General features: G+C 51.2%; 2 long non-coding RNA genes across 2 annotated transcripts; one reads left to right on the forward strand and one right to left on the reverse strand.

The window, feature by feature from the left end:
- The first annotated feature begins 803 nt into the window (after positions 1–803).
- On the forward strand, positions 804–4,860 carry LOC121134522. Its single transcript, XR_005871611.1, has 2 exons — positions 804–2,711; positions 3,313–4,860. It is a non-coding gene; the product is annotated as an uncharacterized LOC121134522 (long non-coding RNA).
- Positions 4,428–7,228, reverse strand: LOC121134523. Its single transcript, XR_005871612.1, has 3 exons — positions 7,037–7,228; positions 6,727–6,835; positions 4,428–4,558 (listed from the first exon to the last, which is right to left on the reverse strand). It is a non-coding gene; the product is annotated as an uncharacterized LOC121134523 (long non-coding RNA).
- Positions 7,229–14,567: the final 7,339 nt, after the last annotated feature.

The following is a 14,567-nucleotide window of genomic DNA, read 5'->3' on the forward strand; positions in this document are numbered from 1 at the left end:
GCAAACCCCTGCCCTTGGTGTCAGGGAGCTAACTTGCCATCTGATGAGGAACAGGGCTGGAGGGGAGCTTGCTGGGTCTCAGGAAGTCAACTGGAAACTGAGGGCTTCCTGGAGACCACAGGTTTTCCTAGTTCCCAAGCCCCTTGCAACACTGAGCATGTGGTGTGAGAAGATGTGAGTGGCTCCCAAGGGTTTGAGAGTCAGTCACAAATCCATCGCTGCTGAGGCGGCCATGGTGGGACCAACACTGCCGCTCCACTTTCTCGTGACAGGAGCCATCACAATCGTGGCTGCAGGTTTCTCCACCTTGCCATGCCCCCTTGGTGTGAGCTCTGAGGGTCCTGGAGGATGGCCACGGCCAGCGGATGGACTATGAGCTACTCGGTAGATGCAGCCCATGCTGCTAACAGGCATTGCTGTGCCGGCAGCCAAGGGTTATTTATAGGAGCTGGACCTGTCATCAACAAGGCCAGAGTAGAAAGCCTCTTGGTTGTCAGTCCTTCTGTTATCCCCGGGAGACTGGTGAGGGAGGTGTGCTGTGGAATATTATTTTAGGATGTGTCACATTTGTTGAATGATGCAAAGATGTGTTGCGTTCTTTTATGTTGCACTTGTTTAACCCTGTGAAGCTGTGTTGCTTTGCCTGCCTGAAACACCCAGTTGGTCAAATGAAGAGTTGAACGAACAGCCAGTAGCTAGGCAGGAGGGAGAAACAGGCAGGCCTGACAGGCAGAGAGAATAAATAGGAGGAGAAACCTCAGAAAGTGGGGTGGAGGAGAGTGGGGGTGTGGGGTTGGGGGAGAGGAGAGGTAGGAGGAGGGGAGGAGTGAGGAAAAGAGAAGGAGAAGAGGATGCCTAGGGTTATCCATCCAGCCACCTAGCCATCCACGGAGTAAGATGGAAAGCAAGATATACAGAATAAAGAGAGGTTTAAAAAAAAGTCCAGAGGCAAAATGTAGTTAAAGGGAAATGGGATAATTTAAGTTAGAAAAGCTGTCTAGAAACAAGCCAAGCTAAGGCCAGGCATTCATAAGTAAGGTCAAGTCTCTGTGTGTTTATTTTGGGAGCTGGGTGGTAGCTATAGAGTTAAAATAATAAGACCACCTACAGAGGTGTAGAATGCCAACAGGGTCAAGTACATCCGAATGGATGCGAGGCTGGCAGTGTGCTTCAGGGATGGGGGTTCAAGGGGCTTCCTCTCCAGATGCCCCTTAGGAAGGAATTTCTCAGAAGCCCCATGGCTGGAGAGAAAGCATGCCAGGTCCCCTGATCCTGGTTGTGCAGAGGGTCAGTAGCTCAGTTCCTTTTAGTGGTAATTTCGGCATGAGCTTTTGGTAGTGTTCTGGAGCCTTCTGACCTATGCTTGGTTTCCACGAGACAGGAAAGCTGTGCCTGGTGCTGTACGTCTCCTCTCCTCAGCTCGGTCTCCAGTGTGCTTCCATGATGGTATGGGTTCTCTGTTTCTTCTCAGTTCCAGCTGACATATCCTGGCCATGGTTTGTCGATGGGAGATGTTAATTCTGTATATGTTTCTCTTATTGGCTAACGAATAAAACACTGATTGGCCAGGCAGGAAGACAGGCGGGGCTAGGAGAGGAGGAGGATTCTGGGAAAGGTAGGCAGAGTGAGCCCTCTGGACAAAGTCACGATGCTGCCTGAGGAGTAACACCATGCTGGGCATTACCAGGTAAGCCACAGCCTTGTGGAAATACATAGACTGGGTTAATAATTGAGACAGAGTCAGCCAATAAGAAACCCTAGTCATCGGCTAATAGCTTCATAATTAATATAAGTCTCTGAGTGTTCATTTGGGGCTGATGAGGCTGTGGGACGAGGCAGGCAGGAAGAACCAACTGTAACAGTTGATGTTGTAGGAACAGAGTCTCGACTACCTGCTTCCCCTAGTACTTCCCAAATGATGGGGGTGGGACAGAGAGGAGACCACAACAGCGGGGTAGTGGAGCAGCTCAGAGTTTGTAAGTACAGGTGATGGGCCTGCCTTCGGGATGCCCTGACCCTGTCGGTAGCAGTAGGAGGAGGGTAACAGCTCCTCACTGTTCCTACGGACCAAACACCCAGGTGTACTAGGCATCTGGTGACCCACTGACAGCCTCAGAGACTGTTCTTGACGGCCCCTCCCTCACCGTCAGCAGCTTGTAGAGCCTAGAACCCCGAACTGCGGGGCTCTGGCATCTGATCAAAAGCTGTTCTAGCGAGGCAGGTTAAAGTGGGGGCCCCTCTGGCCACTGTCCAGCCTCGCCCCTTGAGAATGTTCTGTCCTAAGCCCTGCCTGTATAGTGGGTGACTCTCCTTGCCTCTCGTCTCAAAGGACCAGGAAGCAAGGGAGGGTTTCCCAAGGAACAGGACAGCCAGCCAGTACCACAGCCCTTGGGTCTGCAGAACCGCAAAAGGCTGTAAAAAACGACCACCAGGCTGACCAGCGGCAAAACCCTAAAAGACAAAAAGAGCAGATAAAAAAGCCAAAACAACAGAAACCAGTCAAGTACTCAGGACACGATAAGAGGTGTGGGCTGTCTCTTTAGAGAGAGCCTGGCCACGTGTCCTCCTCGGTGAGAGCATGGTCACCTGTATGGAACATCTTACTCATGGTCTCCATTTTTTCTTCTGGGCATCCCACCGGGTTCTGACTCCCAGCTCACAGACGAGAACATTACTTCTCACCTGGCTGAGTTACTCAAGATCTCAACGTGGTAAGCAGGGTCGTTGGTGTGTTCCCCTGAGACCTGGGAGACTTTCTCTAACTAGAAATTCCCCCTCTATTTGATCGCAGCAGGCATAAATTAGTCCTACTCTGTCATAATATTTCTATATCGTCGCTATGATACTTGCTGAGTCAAAGACACCGACACCAACGCTATCTCTAGCCCTGGGACCAAATGGCTCTCCCCCACTCCTGTGTGACTCCACTGGGAGCTCCTAGGATCCCCGGGAGGCCTCCTTTTGGGGGGGTGCACCCCTTTGTACTGCTCTTGCCAAGTGTAAGCCTGAGCACTGGAATCCAGGCTGTGATACTGCTGGGCAACCCCACCCAAAATCCCACTACCTTAGTTTCCTTATATTTTAGAAGAAGCTAGAATACACAAGTGGTGAAGGAAAATTGGTTTATTTATAGCTCGGCTGTGCTAGGTGTGGACAGGGAAAGGAGATATTCTTTCTCCTCCCCCCCCCCCACATCTGCCACTGTTTACAGCTTTAGGAGCCACAGACAAAGCATTTAAATGTGAGGCAGGTATCCAGGCTTCCACTGGGGGCAGGACCCTGGCTCTAAGTTGCCTCATTTCTCTGTTACAGAGGCAAGGTTTTATTCAAGCTTCAACCGAGGAAAATGGGGTCTCCCATAGCCGCCCCCACCATGTTGGAAGAGTAAAGAATCAAGTTTCGTGGGATGTAAGGCTTCCCTGTGGGCCTGGTAGAGTTCTTATCTGTAAGTCCGTTTCTCTGATGGCTGGAGCACAGCCTTCTGCACCGTGGCTGTGAAGGCGAGGTTCATCTTCAAATCCTCTCAAGCACACAGACTTCCCTGAAGGGAAGGGTTTGTTCTGAACCCCACTTTTATTGGATCCAGCCCATCCATTGTGAGGCAGCAGGTAATCCCCGAGTCCCGAGTCTCGGGAGATGGAGAGGTAAGTGCTTGGAACTCCACCCCCTTACCCGTTGCTCTTTTGACCCAGTCGGCTCCAGGTCAGGGTCTGATTCTTGGGTCCCTGAAGAGTTAGCATCAGTGTCAACTTGACAGTCATGGTTACTGCGTGGGAGACGGGCCTCCTCGGGGCATGCCGGTTGGTTGCCTTGTGTGTGTGTGTGTGTGCGTGTGTGTGTGTGTGTGTGTGTGTGTGTGTGTGTGTGGTTATCTTAGTTACCCAGTGGTTGTGACCCTTACGGGCGGGGATCCTTCCCAGAGGCAGACATGAGAAGTGACTCAGAGGCCTGTGCCTGCCCGCCTGCCCCCTGAGGGTGGCTGTGATGTCTCTAATCTTCACACTCCTGTTGCCTAGACTTCCCTTATAGGGGACAGCGCCTTGAACACTGTGAGTCGAAATGACGTCTTATCACAGTAAAAGAGAAGACACGACGGCCGTATCCCAGAGCCAGTGTTTGCTGCTGGAGTGTGACCCCACGGGACCTCACAGGCAGTTTCCAGCCAAGGATCAGGAGGTGGGCGCTGGTGACTGCCCTCAGCTCTGAACAGGGAGGGACAAAGCAATTCTGAGTGCAGACTTTGGAGTCGGGCAGGGACAGGTTTGCTTCCTGCCTCCCTGGCTGATGAGTGGAGGCCTTCCTCGGAGTCTTCTGCTGCTCATCGGTCTCCCAGGAACGACAAAGCCGCGGGTCGGTGGCCTTCAGCGGACTCTGGTGGCTCAGATGCTCCGGACAGTGTGGATATTGTTTCTATTATTCTTACCGTGGTTACTTTTATTAAGAACTTGCTGTTCTGCCAATGTCCTCTCCCATCCCCCTGGCCTAGGAGGAGTAGCCCTTCAGCAAGCGCTATTCAAGGGATGCAGGCTCCCATTCTCCTCTGTTCACTTTCAATTGCCTTTTAATGGGGGAGAGATAAAGTGAAATTACAGCCTTGGGTAGCAGCCTGCCTGGGCAGCTGGAACGCTCTGGCCCTGTATCATATACTATAGCTGTGTTTATGGTCCCCAGAGCAAAGACAGGGCGCAAATCAGACCCTTTATTGCTTCTGCAAGCTCAGCGAGGAGAGCAATCCAACGGGGAGAGAGGCAGAGGCCCTGGCTATAGCATAACACTTTGCTCCCGGGGACTCTGCGGATCAGAGTGGGCTCTCCAGTGACATTGGCTCACACAAACAATAAATGACGGCCAACCTGTGAACTATTGGTCTCTCTTTCTCTCTGCTATATCTCTATCTGTCCTGCCCAATCAATCAGCCTGTGTGTAAGTTTGGAAGGGTCTTTAACCAACAATCTATAAAAAATAAAATGCAACTTGCAAATCAAACAAGCAAATGGAAGTGGCTGGGAACACACGAAGAAGCTAGGGCTTTCTCACTGTCTGCAGCACGGAGAGAGGGTTTCCTCATTTGCTTTTCAGGGACACTTTAAAGTGTCATAAAACCCAACAGCTATGCCATATCGGCATTGGCCTCGGTGAGTGACTCCCCCGGGAGACTCTCTGAGTACTGGTCGTCGGCAGCCTCTGAGTTCCTTCCGTTCACATCTCCTAGGGATATTGAGATTTGAACCCGATGAGATTTCGGCCGGTGCCGTTGTGAGACTTTTTTGCTGTGAGACTCTCAATCCCAGACAGAGGGCGCCTCCAAATTAAAGGAGGCTTTCTGTCCATGCCCTGCCCAGCTGGGGTTTCCTGGGCTTTGTTACAGATGTGTGTGTGTGTGTGTGTGTGTGTGTGTGAGAGAGAGAGAGAGAGAGAGAGAGAGAGAGAGAGAGAGAGAGAGAGAGAGACAGAGAGAGACAGAGAGAGAGAGAGAGAGAGAGAGAGAGAGAGAGAGGGAGAGAGAGACAGAGAGACACAGAGAGAGAGAGAGACACAGAGAGAGAGAGAGAGAGAGAGAGAGAGAGAGAGAGAGAGAGAGAGAGAGAGAGAGAGAGAGAGAGAGAGAGAGACTTCCTTTGGATCACTGCACTATGGGAGAGAGTTCTAGGGCACGGATGATCAGAAGAGACTCCCGGGCGGTATACTAGTGTCCATGCTACTGCGGTCCCACCTGAGTCTGCTGTTTACTTTTCATACAGCCTAGGTCAGTGGGGGGGGGGGCGGCTCATGATCATTCCACCTCCTTCCACAAGGGAAGGTTAATAGGCCAGGTCTCATGAGGGGCTCCAGTGGGTGATTGTAGCTTCACTTCTCTGAGGGTCTTATCCAGTTGGGAGGACACAGCTGCATAACATATAAACCCGCAACAGGTTTGACCTAAACCTCATCAGTTCAACTGCAAATAGCCATTACATCAAATACCATATTCTGTCACATAATTACATATTACAAATACCATATTCCATTACATATGTCCTATAACATATATCTTATTAGTATCATGTGTATGTATTCATTAAACGTGTAATGTGTACCTAACATTATATATATTGTGTCCCATAACCCATGGCTCTTAATGCCTCACGAACAGGGAATCATGATTCTGAATCAGGCCCAATAAAAGTATTTCTATCAAGACACCCAGTAAGCAGGAGTTGCATGAGGCTACCACCCACATACCATGGCTGGACATTTCACAACAAACTTCTTTTTTTATATAAGTACAAGAAAAGCCCTCCAAAATGATGATGAGGTGCGCATAATGACAGTGTTATCAGTATTGCTGCTGCCGCCAGTGTCACACTTTGCACAACTCACAGGGCTGTCATGGCACCAGGTTCACAGAGGCGTGTTAGCCCGGCACCACTGGAGGTGTGTGCAGGGCTGCAATGGCTACAGGGTCCTTTCCAGTTGCATATGCATCGTCTAATGTGGCTAGAGTCTCATGTGTTCCCTCATCTACTCAAATGTTGTGGTTGCAACTAAGACCTTTTGATGCTGTTGGGTTTCCCTGGGCAGACCAAACCCTTTGTGCCTGGCTTCTATTATTTGATCTCCTCCTTTCTGCACAAGGAGCCTCCATTTTATCTTGTAGGCGTATCTCCACTCGGGTGCATACGGACACACTGAGCCAGGCTACGTGATCTAGCACCCCCATGTCCGGGTCTAGGCTGGACTCCTTACCTGAGACAGTCCAACAGGGCAAGCCAGAATGTGGGCGCCGGCTTCCTGCCTGACGAGTTTATGTGGCTGGCAAGGGGCTGGCTCTTGGCTTCTTCTGAGAAGAGAGGACCTGAAATGACACCATCTAGGGCTATGAAACTGGGGAAGAGGCTATCACTCCCCAGGGGCCAAGTATGAACCCAAGTCTAGCCAAGACTGGATTTTTCATCTGTGGGACCCTATGAACCCCCTTTTCTTGTCCTCTTTTCTGAAACCCATTTGAGTCGAGCCTTTGTGATCAGCAGCTCAGAGTCCTAATGTAACTACTCACCTCCGTGCAAATCTCCCTGGCTCTGGATTTCCAGACTCGGAGCTGGGGGAGTCTGAGACATAAGCACCTGGGCTTAAATGCCGGAGTCCAGCTCCGTGTGAGCCGCAGGGCTCTCAGCAAGTCATTGCTCCACTTAACCGGCATAAGTCAACAGAATTGAACTAGGGCTTACACAAAATGCTGCCACATTAAGTCCTGTGTCAACAGGAGCTGCAGCTAATGGTGGTGGTGGTGGGGGAGCTGAAGTAAACTAAGTTACCGTGGCAGCTGCAGAGTTGTTCTGGGTGGAAAGATGACCTTGAATGGCTCTGTCTGGAGGATTCCAAGGCTAGAGTGGCAGCCAAAAAACAAAGGTTTAGTCCATACTCACACCACAGAGTAGACCCTAATACTCTTAATACTCTGCCAAGCCTACAGCCAATCTTGTTCCACACAGAGGCCAGCACACAGAGTATAGAGACCCACATACTTCCCAGCACTGAGAGGATCAAAGTGCCCGGAGCCCATCTTGCCTTCGCCGCACTGCTGGATAAGTTTAGAAGATCAAACTTGGAGAAAGAATTCACCCATCAAGCTGTCGTCCTCACTCAGCTGTCCCACGGCCTGGCAGCCTAGCTGTGAAACGTCTGCTTAATATTCCATTTGTAGGAGGATGTGCAGCTCGGATTCATGCTCACCCAGCCGCTTGTCAGGAGCAACCTGAAGTGAATAACAAAGGAAGCCAGCAAGAGCCACCAATCAAATGTCCTACACTGTCACCTGCCAGAAGCCGCTTGGCGGAGAGCACCCCACGCCGCACCCCATGCAGGGCTTTCTCTGAGCTGCTAAGATGCCCACCGGTAGTCTACACTCTGCCCTGGTGATATCGTTCATTCTCAGCTCTAGGACTGAGGCCAGACAGCGGGGGGGCAGTCGCCTGTGAACACCAGGCAGGTGCGTCGGATCGCACGGACCGCCAGCCTCAGCTGAACTGTAAGATGAGAGCTACGTACCCATCACCACGGAGACGCCCGCCAAAAACAAGTTGTGGAGGCCCGTTCTGCTCACCTGGAAGAGGTTCTGAGGAGAGAGGGGGGCCGTGACACCCCCGGTAGACTTCTGTGTGTCCCAAGGTGCTTGTTACCCAGCTCAAGAGCCATGACTGACTGCTACAGTGTTTGTTAATGACGGGTAACCGAAAGCCCACGTCATACGGCAGGGTACCGTGCAGCCTGGCCTCTGCAGAGCAAAGAGGCAGGAGCCAGCCATCGTCGGCCGCTTCGGTTTCCTTGGTGTGTGTCGTCACCTGTGAGTGGTACACAGGTGTATGTAAATGACATACAGCTCATCCCCAGACACTGGCGACCTTGTAAGGCATCTCCCTGGTCACCGGGCATCACTCTCAAACAGCAAGGCTCAGAGGCAGTGTCCCGGGGACTGACACAAGGCGTGAGCGACACTGTCACTGCAGAATTTTGCTGCCTACCCTTGCCCTACTTACACACAGCCCCCAGCGTCACTGTCTCCAGCAGAGTGGAGCGTTTGCTGCCATGGATGGGCCTATGTCAAGTCACTACCAGGACTAGGAGTCCAGAGTTTGTACACGGCACTGTCAAGGTCTAATTCCGGAGGTTAGAACGAAAGCACCATAATGTGTGGCTTCTGGTGTGACACAAGGAGCCTCTGTTGTCATGAACACCCTCTGCTCCTCCCTCCCCAAACCCACCCCTCCCAGGCTTTGCCTTCTCCCTGCTTAGCCTTTTCTGGGCAGTGACAGATCTGGAAGCCCATTGCAGCAGCCTTCTGCCAGGCCTTGGCCACCCAGTCACGTGTCCTTTTGTCTTCTGTCATCTTACTCAGTTTATCTACTGTGGAGGTCAGACGTGTTTGAGGGGCGTGAATGTCCACTTTGCGTTGCATTTTCAGATGCGGTTTTCCTGTCCCCCATGCTTCAGGGTGTGTGGCAGCTGTGCGGCCTGTTTCCCCGCAGCTGAAGCAGCCCCAGAGTCCCAGGAGCCTTAAGACCAGGAAGTAACCAACCTCCAAGGAACAGATCACACACATAGGCCTCTCCTTTCCCTTTTGCTACACCGGACCAAGTAGGAACCACCTGCAACTCCCATACCCTCTTCCTCTGCTGGTCACAGTTCTAAAAATTAAAGTCTAAAGTGTGTCTTTGTTTCTTTTTAGAAACACAGGGCCGTGTGTGTGTGTGTGTGTGTGTGTGTGTGCAAGTGCGTGTGCGTGCTCACCTGTGTGCGTGCATGTATATGCTTGCATATACGTGTATGCATGCATGTGTGTGAGTGCACCTGTGTGCGTGCATGTGTGTGTGCATGTGTGCATATGCACACATGCATGTGTGTATGTGCATGCACGTGTGTGTGTAAGCATATCTGAATGTGTAAAAGTACATGTGTGTGATGTATGTGTGGGGGCCCAAGGTTAATGGTCCAAATCGTCCCCCTACTCTCTCACATTATTCTTTGAGGCAGGAGCTCTCCATCAAACCCAGAGCGCACAGATGTGGCTGTCTCCCTAGGGAGCTTGCTCTGCCCGCTGAGGCTGGGATTACAGGCAGGGCCACCAGGCCTACCTGCCATTCACGTGGGTCCGGGGATCTGAACTCTGTCCCTGTCTGTGTGGTCACAGCTGTCACCGCTGAGCTGAGCCACCTCCTTGGTGATGCCTCTAATGGCGAGGGTTAGGAATTTCTCCTGAGCAGGCCGGGGGAAGGACTTCCTCACCCCAAGGTCACAGACAGGTTTCTGGTGGAAACAGGGAAGGCTCTGTGGGTGCGCTGAAAGCTGTGTCAGAGGCATCCGGTCGGCCACCTGGACCGCCACAGTGAGGCACGAGTCCCCAGGTCGTCAGCAATTTACTTTTCAGGAAAGATACAAAGCCCATTTTGCTTTCCCGTTTTTCCTTTAAGAAAGAAAGGGTGTTGCTCCTCGGACCAGGGCTTAGCAACGCATTAGGAGCTGGTTGACTTTAGAAGATTCATGCCTGCTTTCTGAGCACACACTTGAATTAATTTGAATTGACAGTGGCAAACAGTTGGAAGGGCATTGAAACATGAGTTGGGCTTTGGGGAACCCTGGGTATCTCTTTGTGTGGCCCCGGGAGCTGCATGCCTTCCTTGGAATCTGGGGTTTGGGGACTCTGGCTTCCAGGAAGAGAGGTTTCTCGGCTCTGGAATGTGCCCTGGTGCTGTGCAAACAGCTAGAATTTGGGGGTAATTTTCCCTAATGACAGAGCTGACTACGGGCTCAGTTCTCTTTAACCACTAAACTGGTACCACCAGCTACACAGTCTTGGGCAAGACGCACTGGAAGAATGCAGAGGTTGGAAGAAAGGGGAGGAAGTGAGCCCTGGCCTCAGCCATCAGGTGCACTTCAGAAAGGGGCCACCCGTGGGGAACAATGCTGCCACCAGTGGCTTCTCGCCTTCTTAGTTAAATTTAACTCGTAAAGGCTGGGAGGAGCTTGCGCTTAATTCTGCATAGCAGCAGCAGTTTGGCGCTTTAGAAGATCAAGGCCTTGACTTCTCCCAGGGGACATGGTGCGGCAGCCCAGCTCACAGAAACTCCCGTGCGCATCAAGAGAGCACCACAACTTTTCGCTCCAGAAGAAGTTTATACATGTTCACAGGTGGTTGAAAAAAATTGCTCTGAAATGGTTTCCTACACTGTGGGATGAACTAGTCCGTGCCTTGTCAAGGTCAAAGGGCTTCTGCTGGCTTCTTGCAGACCCAAATAAAATTTCTTTGAAAGGAGTTCCTTGAAGTAAACTCTGTGATTTTGTAGAGCCCTGATGGCAGGGAGGGGAGAGGAAAGAACCAGCGCTGACTGCAACCATGTGTAAGGATGTTTCATGTGACCCACAGCAGGGCTCTCAAGGGGAAAGCTTAGAGTGTCCTGGGATGGCTCCAGTGTTGACTGGAGACGCCAGAGGCTACGGTGAAAGTCCTCAGTGTCTGGATAGACCCTAGGGACTCGTGTATGCTAGGCAGCTGCATCGCCACCAAGCTATATCTCTAGCCCCATGTCATCATCTAGAACGTGCAGGCAGGGCGGGGGTGTACACACCATGTGTTTACACATCCACTAGGGGCAGGGGAGTTGGAATCTAGGCACTGAGTGTCTACACCTATGACCAGTACCCAGAAGTGGATCCTGGGCAAGCCATGTCATTTTTTTTTCCTGTGCGTCTCATAGTTTCAGTGGGCACTAGCCCTGGTTCCTGGTGAGAAGCCATCCAGGGACTGGCTCAGGACCTGGCGCAGCGTGAGCACTGGTGACAGCAGCTCTGATCCCTGCTGCTCCACACAAGGACTCACAGATGCTAAAGAAAGTCCAAGAACAAATTTAAAGAGAAATGTGTGGTTTGTCTTAAAGGAGCTGGGATGGGGGGGGTGGTTCACTCCGCAGCTGCAGGACACAGCACACGGACCACAGCCAGCGTGAGTGACACAGTCGCCTGCTAAGGCTGCACATCCAGCGATGCTGCTCAGAGAGCAGCAGGGGCTGGGAGGATGCATGAGGCTCTGGAAGATGCAGGGAGCCTGCTGAAGGAGCGGTAGATAGCAGGAGTAAAATGGTAATTATTTGCTGTGTGAAGATCAAACAAGGGTAACGATGCCCCGGAACTAGAATTCTCTTTCTAAATTTTATTTTAATTGCGTGTGTGTACGTGCGTGTGGAGGTGGCCAAGGACGCTAACTAAGGGCGTTGGATCCCTTTCAGCTGTATTGATAGATGGGTTTGTGCTATCTTAAGTGTGCACTGGGAACTGAACCCAGGTCTTCTGCTTGACCCATATGTCTACATTTTCTCTCTTTACACACACACAAACATACACACACATGCACACACATATACACAGGAACACACACATGCACATATATGCACACATGCACACACATATACACACGAACACAAACATACACACACGAATACAGACATACACACATGAACACACTCATGCACACATACAGAGAGACAGACACACACAGATAGACACACACACACACACACACATACACACATGCACTCACAGAGAGAGAGAAAGAGAGAGAGAGAGAGGGGGTGAGCAGGCTTTCTAGGACCAGCAGCCCCAAACCATGACACAGAGACTTCTTATTAGGAATGCTAGTCCTTAGCTTAGACTCATTTCTTGCTAGCTCTTATACTTAAGTTACCCTATTTCTCTTCATCTGTGGTTTCCCTCAGGGATTTTTACCTGTTTTTCATTTTGTATGTCCTACTTTCACTGCTTCCTCTATGTCTGTCTGTCTGTCTGTCTGTCTGTCTGTCTGTCTGTCTGTGTGTCAACTGCTGCCTGGCTGGCCCTGGGCATCTTCCCCTCTCTTTCTCCCCCATTTTCTTATCCCTGTCTCTTGAGCATAGATTCCTCCTCCTACTTATTCTCTCTGCCTGGAAGCCCTGCCTATCCCTCTACTACCTCGCTATTGGTCATTCAGATTTTCATTGGACCAATCAGGTGCCTTAGGCAGGCAAGGTAAGACAGCAACACATCTTTACATAGTTAAACAAATGCAGCACAGACAAATGTAACACACCTTTACATAGTTAAGGTAATATTCCACAACACATACTCAGACAGACTCACAGACACACACATACTCAGATGCACTCGCAGACACACAAGCACACCCATACATACATACATACATACATACTCAGACACACTCATAGAATACACACAGACATACTTATAGACACACATATGCAGACACACTCTCAGACATACTCACCGACACACAGACATACACATATGTAAACATATACAAACACACGCACACTTCACACACACACACACACACACACACACACACACAGGAGTAAATTTTTCCCTTGGTGACATGCCATACTTCCCCATGTTCACTGCTGCCATCTTGGCCAGAGCAGAGAAATCTGAAGACTCAGCCCACTCCTCTCCTCCTCACCACTGTTCATCACACACGCTCCGTTCTTCCCATTGCCAGCTCCCGCACCCTGCGTCTGGCCCTCACCCTCTCTCCTCACCGCGTGCAGCCCTGTCATGTGCAGACACAGGTGCAAGCAGCGTTTGGCCAGGCACAAACAGGTCTGCAGGGTAGGGGCTCCCAGATAAGCTTCACCCTTCCCTGGTGCTCCACACTTTAGGGGTTCCGTCTTTGAGAAGCTTGAGGTTTCAGGTGATGGGATAGGCCAGCCATCCGAGGCCTGCCTTTCTGCTTTCCTCTTGGCACGCATGCTCCAGCCTTCCTTTGTCTGTTATCGCTGCTGAAGATGGGGAAGCTGAGGTCTCCAAGAAGAGGAGAATCAAACTGGAGCCCATGAGGGCCGGCCAGAAGTAGATGTGGCCCCCAGGCCTGGCTGAAGGATGCCCATGCACATGCCTGAGGCCTCCAAATCCCAGAAGTTGGGCCTAGGGCTCAGTGAGGGTGGGAATCCTTGGCTGACTCTCAATGTGATCTGGAGCAGCGAGATTTAGTTAAAAACAAAACAAAACAAAACAAAAAAACCTGTCCTGGCATTCACTGAAAGCAGAGCAGCACTCAGACAATGTGAATGTGACTCGGGCACACGGATAATGCCACCAGTGTGACCCGAGCACTCAGATGATGCCAGTGTGGCCATGGCCCTCAGACGATGCCAGAAGTGTGACTCGGTCACTCAGAGCTACCTGGAATGGTGTTGTGTGGCTTTTCCTGGGGAGGCAAGAAGTGTGTGTATTCACCCCAGCTAGAACAGGATCCAACCGAGCAAAGAAAGGACTCCATGCTCTGGACATGAGAGAATCTATTGAGGCTGCCTACGGGAGCGGAGACATGTCACAGCAGCTATGCTACCCGGAAGTACCACTCCCAGCAGTGTGACCCCGGGGGGGGGGGGGGGAACCCGTGCCATCTAAGAGTCCCCGCCCCCAGGCAACTTTCCCCTCCCTGTGTATGCTAGCCCTCCAGAGGACCACACTGACTGACAGGAGGGAGTGGGGGCATCTTGGGACTTCCCCTTGCTCCCCAGCGCCCCCTTCTTCCGTAATAAAATGTTAGCAGTTCTCTCACAGTTACTATAAACACAACCATACCATTCTACTCATTTCATTTCCATTACTGGGGCCAGGGTCTCCATCGCTTGCCTTCCTGTGAAACGTGGGTTTGGGATAGGATGCCACCCAGCTTTTCTCTGATTTGCCGTGGCCGCCATGCCCTGCACCAAGTTTACTAGACTTGGGGGTGTCCTTGCATGCACATTGCTTCTTTGTACTGGCAATAAAGAGACACCGTGAGCTCAGAGAAAAGAACTCGGCTGCAAGAATAGGGCAACTACACTGATCGGCCTGGCTTTGTTCGTCACTTAGCAACCACCAAGCTTCACAAACAGTTCCATTAGGAAAATCCCAAGTTTAGGGCAAGCCTCTGGACATTTTTAAGCGACTTACGGCTTGGTCTAGGGGCCTGAACACCTTTCTACAGCCTGTTTTCTTTCTACAAATGACCTGACCGTTTACCTGTCATCCAGGAGTCGAGCCACGTCTGACTATTT

The sequence above is a fragment of the Mesocricetus auratus genome, unplaced genomic scaffold, assembly GCF_017639785.1.
Source record: "Mesocricetus auratus isolate SY011 unplaced genomic scaffold, BCM_Maur_2.0 Super-Scaffold_100028, whole genome shotgun sequence".
Classification (NCBI taxonomy): domain Eukaryota; kingdom Metazoa; phylum Chordata; class Mammalia; order Rodentia; family Cricetidae; genus Mesocricetus; species Mesocricetus auratus.